Below are 6,000 nucleotides of genomic sequence, written 5' to 3'. Positions count from 1 at the left end.
TTCTCTCAGCGTCAGTCTGCTCCTACCTACCACCTCCCTCTCTTTCCCCCCAGGTAATCTACTCCCTCACGTCACTCCTACCTTCTGCCTCTCCCATCATAAACCCCCTTATCTGCCCCATCTCCACTCCTCCCCTGCCCCTCATCTCCTGTCTGCTGACAAATCCCCTTTTATTTCTGCTTCTCGTCCAATTCCAACCCTCTCTTCCTGTCATTCCCCTCGTTCCTTATCATACTCACCCTCACAGATGAGCAACCCCAACAATCTCATCCACATCTCTCCTCTTCCCTCTCTTCCACTATCATGTGGTCTCTGGAATGCCAGATAAGTCTGTAACAAATTGACCTCTATTCATGATCTCTTTATCTCTAGATCCTTCAACCTGCTTGCCATTACTGAAACCTGGCTATTCCCTGAGGACACTACCTCTCCTGCTGCTCTCTCTTTTGGGGGTTGTCCTTCTCCCAAACACCCAGACCTGGGGAAACGGCAAGGTGGTGGCATCGGCATACTTCTCTCCTACTGCTGTTCTTTTTGGGTTCTTCCCCCCTGAACCCTCCCTCTCTTTCCTCCTCTGAGGTACACTCTATCCGCCTATTCCACCCAGTCCACCTCCGTTATGCGGTTATATACCGTTACTCAAGGCTCCGTTCTTGGCCAGCTGCTTTTCTCCCTCTACACCTCCTCCCTTGGTGTCCTCATCCGCTCCTTTGGCCTCCAGTACCACCTCTATGCTGATGATACCCAAATTTATCTTTCATCCCCTGACCTCTCCCCTTCCCTTCTGTCTCGTGTCTCCTCCTGTCTCTCGGCCATCTCATCTTGGATGTCCCAACGCTTCCTTAAACTAAATATTTCCAAGACTGAGCTCATAATCTTCCCCCCCTTCCAGGACTCTCCCACCTCCCCCCCTCTCTATTTCTGTTAATAACACTACCCTCGTTTCTGTCCCCCAAGTCCGATGCCTTGGGGTCATCCTTGATTCCTCCCTCTCATTTAAGCGTCACATTCTGTCCCTCTCAAAATCCTGCTACTTCCACTATCGGAATATATCTAAGATACGTCCCTTTCTCACCACGGAAGCTACAAAAACTTCATCACTCGCTTGTTATCTCTTGCCTTGACTACTGTAATCTCCTTCTCTCTGGCCTACCCGATTCTCGCCTTGACCCTCTTAAGTCCATCCTCAATGCTACCTCCCGCCTCATTTTTCTCTCCCGCCTCTCTGTCTCTGCAGTCTCCCTCCAACAGTCACTACATTGGCTCCCCATACCCTACAGAATTAAGTTTAAACTCCTCACCCTCACCTTTAAAGCTCTTAGTCAATCTTCCCCTCCCTACATCTCCAATCTCATCTCTACCTACACTCCTACCCGCCCCCTCCACTCTGCCTGTGACCGCCGCCTCACTACTTCACTGATCACCTCCTCTCACTCTCATCTTCAGGACTTTGCCCAGGCTGCTCCCCTGCTGTGGAACGATCTTCCACGTTCAATCAGGTTAGCATCTACTTTCAAAGGCTTCAAGTGTGCCCTTAAGACTTATTTCTTTATTCAAGTCTCTCAGTCCTCCTCCTAACTTCCTTGTCCTGGCTCTCTCCCCCAGTTAGTACCACCCTATTTGTGTCTCCCCCTTCCCTTTAGGATGTAAGCTCTCATGAGCAGGGCCCTCTTTCCTTGTGTGCTCCCTCTACTATTCCATCACCCTCTGTACCTCTTGGCCTGCTTCGCTAGCACTGTTTTCCTTGGTTTTTAAGCTTCGGCCTACTTCTCGCTGATTTCTACCATCCCTTTCACTATCTGTCCCAGAAATAATCTGATTTGCTTTACCATGTCACCTGTGTTTGTATATATTTTGTTCTTTCTGTATCATGTTGTGTCTTGGTTCTCTGTTTTCTGTATATGTAATGTACAGTGTTGCGGACCCTTTGTGGCGCCTTATAAGTCAAAGATAATAATAATAATAATAATAATGGCCAGTAATTACATTGAAATGGCAAATGCTTTTGATGTGTTGTAGCATATTTTCTTCATGCTTTTAGGCATCAAACCACAGTAACATAGGTGGAGGTAGACTGCTGATTTTATATATTCCCTGGGAAATGTGTGGTATACTGCACAAAACACTATTCTTTTCAATTTGCCCGCGTGTCTTAAGAGAAGGCCAGTCTCTTAGGAGAGAAAGAGTTCCAGTCACTGAAATTGCCAGGGGGAACTTTGACTTACTGTCATATATGCCTGAGAGTTCTTGTCTGGCTGAAGTGCAGTTGCTTTCTTGCACTGTGATGATCCAGGTGTTATTTTTTTATTAACATGCAATATAGCATCAGCATGCTCTTCAGTATTTCACAATTGGAAAACATATAGTAAGAAAATTAGATTGGGTACTAACAAAGCGGTAAGAGGGCCCTGCTGCAAGCTTACAATCTATAGGATTCAACCATTTGGACTTGACAGTAACAGTAACTTTCCAAACGTGTTCCAAGCAGGACTTGCTCTGGTTCACCTGGCTGGATCAATTGATTGTGCCAGGATCCAGTTCACTTGTGCACACTTAGTACGGCCTCCTCTCACAAAATCATTCTACCAGTCACAGTGCTGGCAGCTCCCACAAAATAACCACTCGGCTGGGGTAGCTATAAGAGACACACCATGTCCGGTTAATCCTGAGAGGACTAGTAGTGAGATACAAGCTAAAATTAAGGGATTGTAGAAGGGAGCCTAATGATGGACGAAGCTAAAGTCAAGGGATTGGAGAAAGTATAGGAGGGGATGAAGTTGAGGTTGAAGGCATAGAGAAGGTAAAAGATGTATAGTACAACAAAACAAATCTTCTTCAAAGCACAAGCAGAGAACTCCTAAACAAAACTTTGCTCCTGCAAAGGTTTAATAGAACTGATGGACTTTATAAAGGCTACAACAGGTGAGATAAATGTTCTGATTGATAAATAAATCTTAAAGGAGATATATATTGCACCGGGTAGATTGATTTCCTCCTAACTCCTTAATCTTTAAGTCATCCATTTATTATAATAAGTTTTATTGTTAGTGAGACTCAGAAGACAGGTGCACCCACACATTAATCAAATAGTAATAATTGGACAGAGAAAGGAAGAGATGTGTTGATACGGCACTCACAATCTATTAAATTAATATATAACAGTCTTTATTGATATGGATTAAAAAATGTATCAAAATAGTTAATTAGCGAAATATTAAAAATAGGAAATGTGGTTTGAGTGAAGTACAAATACAAGAACTGTTAAAATTGGTAGTAAAACACTAACAAGGTGCGTTGCTATTTATATAGATAGAATGCACTCCCTCCTTGGTTTGTGTCCAAAATCCACTGCATTCATGAAGGAAAAGGGGTTTGGTTATTTTTAACCAATGAATAGCTGTCTAGATAGTCTCCGGGATAGTGGCTACCACGTCACGTTACAGGAAGGCGGGTGCAATTCCCCTGACACTGTGTATTGGACAGCAGCTTTGCCATGCTATATTTGAGACGTCCCCGTTGCTACAAACATCACTAAGGATGACGCTGAAAATAGGCGGAGTTGCATACTATGAATGACGGAACTAAAGGCTACGTCGGGTTGTCTTGAAAAAGATTTTTAGCAAAACGCGCGTCGGCGGTACAGCGCGCCACTATCTTATTACAGTCATGCCTAATAGCCTAGATCTTATAGCCGAATAGGTACTATACTATTGGCTTAGAGCAGACCTCCTGGGGGATTTATATAGTGCAAAATAGATTATAACAGAAATACGGGGGTCAGCTTCCTTGGTTATATATGCTATTTCTAGGCATTAATCAATTGCCTATACACAACCACGTTGGGAAGTAGATAGCACTCCTAGAGGCAATGTGAATATTTATTTAATCTATCACCTTACCCAGTGATTGTTCCCACTCGGATATTAGTGAGACTAGGGGGTAAATGTATCAAGGTCCGATTTTGCCAGCGTGTTAAAATCGCGGCAAATTGTGGGTGTTAACCCGCGATTTTAGTTCCAAACTCATCAAATGTATCAAGCTGCAATTTTTACCCTGAACTTCAAAATCGCTGGTCATCTCCGGCGATTTGCAGCGATTTCAAACACTCCCGTGTTTGGCAAACTCTCCTGTGCTGTAGCAGCGTGTTGTAAACACATCACCGTTACACTGGCCTGTCATACAGCTGCCGGAGCTCTGGCAGCTGTAAAAACTGTAAAGAATAGATTAAAGTATAAAAAAAAAAAAAAGTGTGGGGTCCCCCCTCTATTCCTGCTTAACCCTAGTGCTGCCTGACTACTGCTGGTTCCGTGAAAATCGGGGAAAAATTTTGCGTGGGACCCCCCCGATTTTCATTTAACCAGCACTAGGCAAACCAGCCGGGGTTGGAGGCACTATAGCAGGGAGGACACGCAGCAGGGGTCCCCCTGCCATAATGACTAACCAACCCCACGCTGGGCTGGATTCCCTAGGGAGTGGGGTCTGCCGAAAAAAACAACCCCCCCCCCCCCTAGGGACACCCAGCCCAGTGCTGATGGCACTAGGGCTCTTCCTACCCCCGTGGGCTGTGGGTAGTAGGGTAATAACGGCGATAAATGGCAAAAAAAACCAAACAGACGCCATTTTGTTTTGTGGAACTACAAGTCCCAGCCAGCCAGGTTGCCCAAAATAGTGTGGGCATGCTGCTGCTTGTATAACTACAAGCACCAGCATACCCACGGCAGCCAGGGCATGTTGGCACTCGGAGAACCACAAGTGCCAACAACTGACAGGCAGTGTAACAGTGATGTGTTTACAACACGCTGCTAGCAAGCAGCGTGTTGTATCTGGTGTGTTGGAAAGCAAACTCTCCTTAGTTTGCTTACTCGCAGCTTCATACATTGGAGACTTGTATAGCTGCAGAGGCAAACAGTCGGGAGTTTGATCTCTGGCGATTTTGCAAATAGCGATTTTGACAGAAGCACAACTCTGGTGATTTTTCATGAAATCTCTACTTCATACATCTGTGAGTTTCAACTCTCCTGAGAAAATCGCTGATTTTGCAAAATCGCACCTTGATACATTTACCCCTAGGATTGATCTATCCTATTTGCTTAGCCTAAAGAGTATACAGATACCTTATTATAGGACACAAACCTAGGAGGGAGTGCATTATATCTATATAAATAGCGGCACACCTTGGTAGTGTTTTACTACCAATTTTAGCAGTTCTTGTATTTGCACTTCACTCAAACCTTATTTCCTATTTTTAATATTTCGCTAATTATTAACTATTTTGATACATTTTTCAATGCGTATTAATAAAAACTGTTATATATTAATTTAATAGATTGTGAGTGCCCTATCAACACATCTCTTCCTTTCTCTATCCAATTGTTACCAAATGTTCTGATTAACTTGACCTTTTCACTGAAAGGCTGATTGCAGAGTAAAGAAAGCTGTGCGTCCAGATGTGGAGACTAGCTAGATTACTATTTTCTTAGTGTCGATTATAGGAACTGAGAAAATGTGTTGTAGCTGTTATTCTAAATTGCTTTCTGACAGCTGTCAACTGGAGCTAGTGTTGTGAATCCTGACACTAACAGGTTGAGCATGCTCAGAATAACTTCAGCTCTAAAAAGCAGCTACGAGCATGCTAATTGAGAAATTCCCTGTCCCGTCCTCATTCAGCTGGACATGCTTATGTGCAATCAACTGAGTATTTAAATACACTCCCAGCATCCAGCCTTTTCTTGGTTATTGTGATGAGCTACTATTTGTTACAGCTCTTTTTTGTTCTGTTATAATCTACTATATCCTTGCACTAGTCTTGTTTCCTGAAATTCTAGAATCTTACCTGCAACCCACCTAACATTTATTTGGCCCTGTCTACATGATGTCACTTTCAGGCTTTTTTCCCAGGGCCACTTTAAGTTACCAATCTGCCCCTGTCCTTTTCTATGTAGGTGGGACCCACCCAAGTCCAAAATTTGCAAAGCGCAAGTCACTTGCACCTTTAAGAGT

Source organism: Mixophyes fleayi, chromosome 6 (assembly GCF_038048845.1).
Source record: "Mixophyes fleayi isolate aMixFle1 chromosome 6, aMixFle1.hap1, whole genome shotgun sequence".
NCBI lineage: Eukaryota > Metazoa > Chordata > Amphibia > Anura > Limnodynastidae > Mixophyes > Mixophyes fleayi.
The sequence above is the reverse complement of the archived record's forward strand: the minus strand, read 5'-3'. Positions refer to the sequence as shown.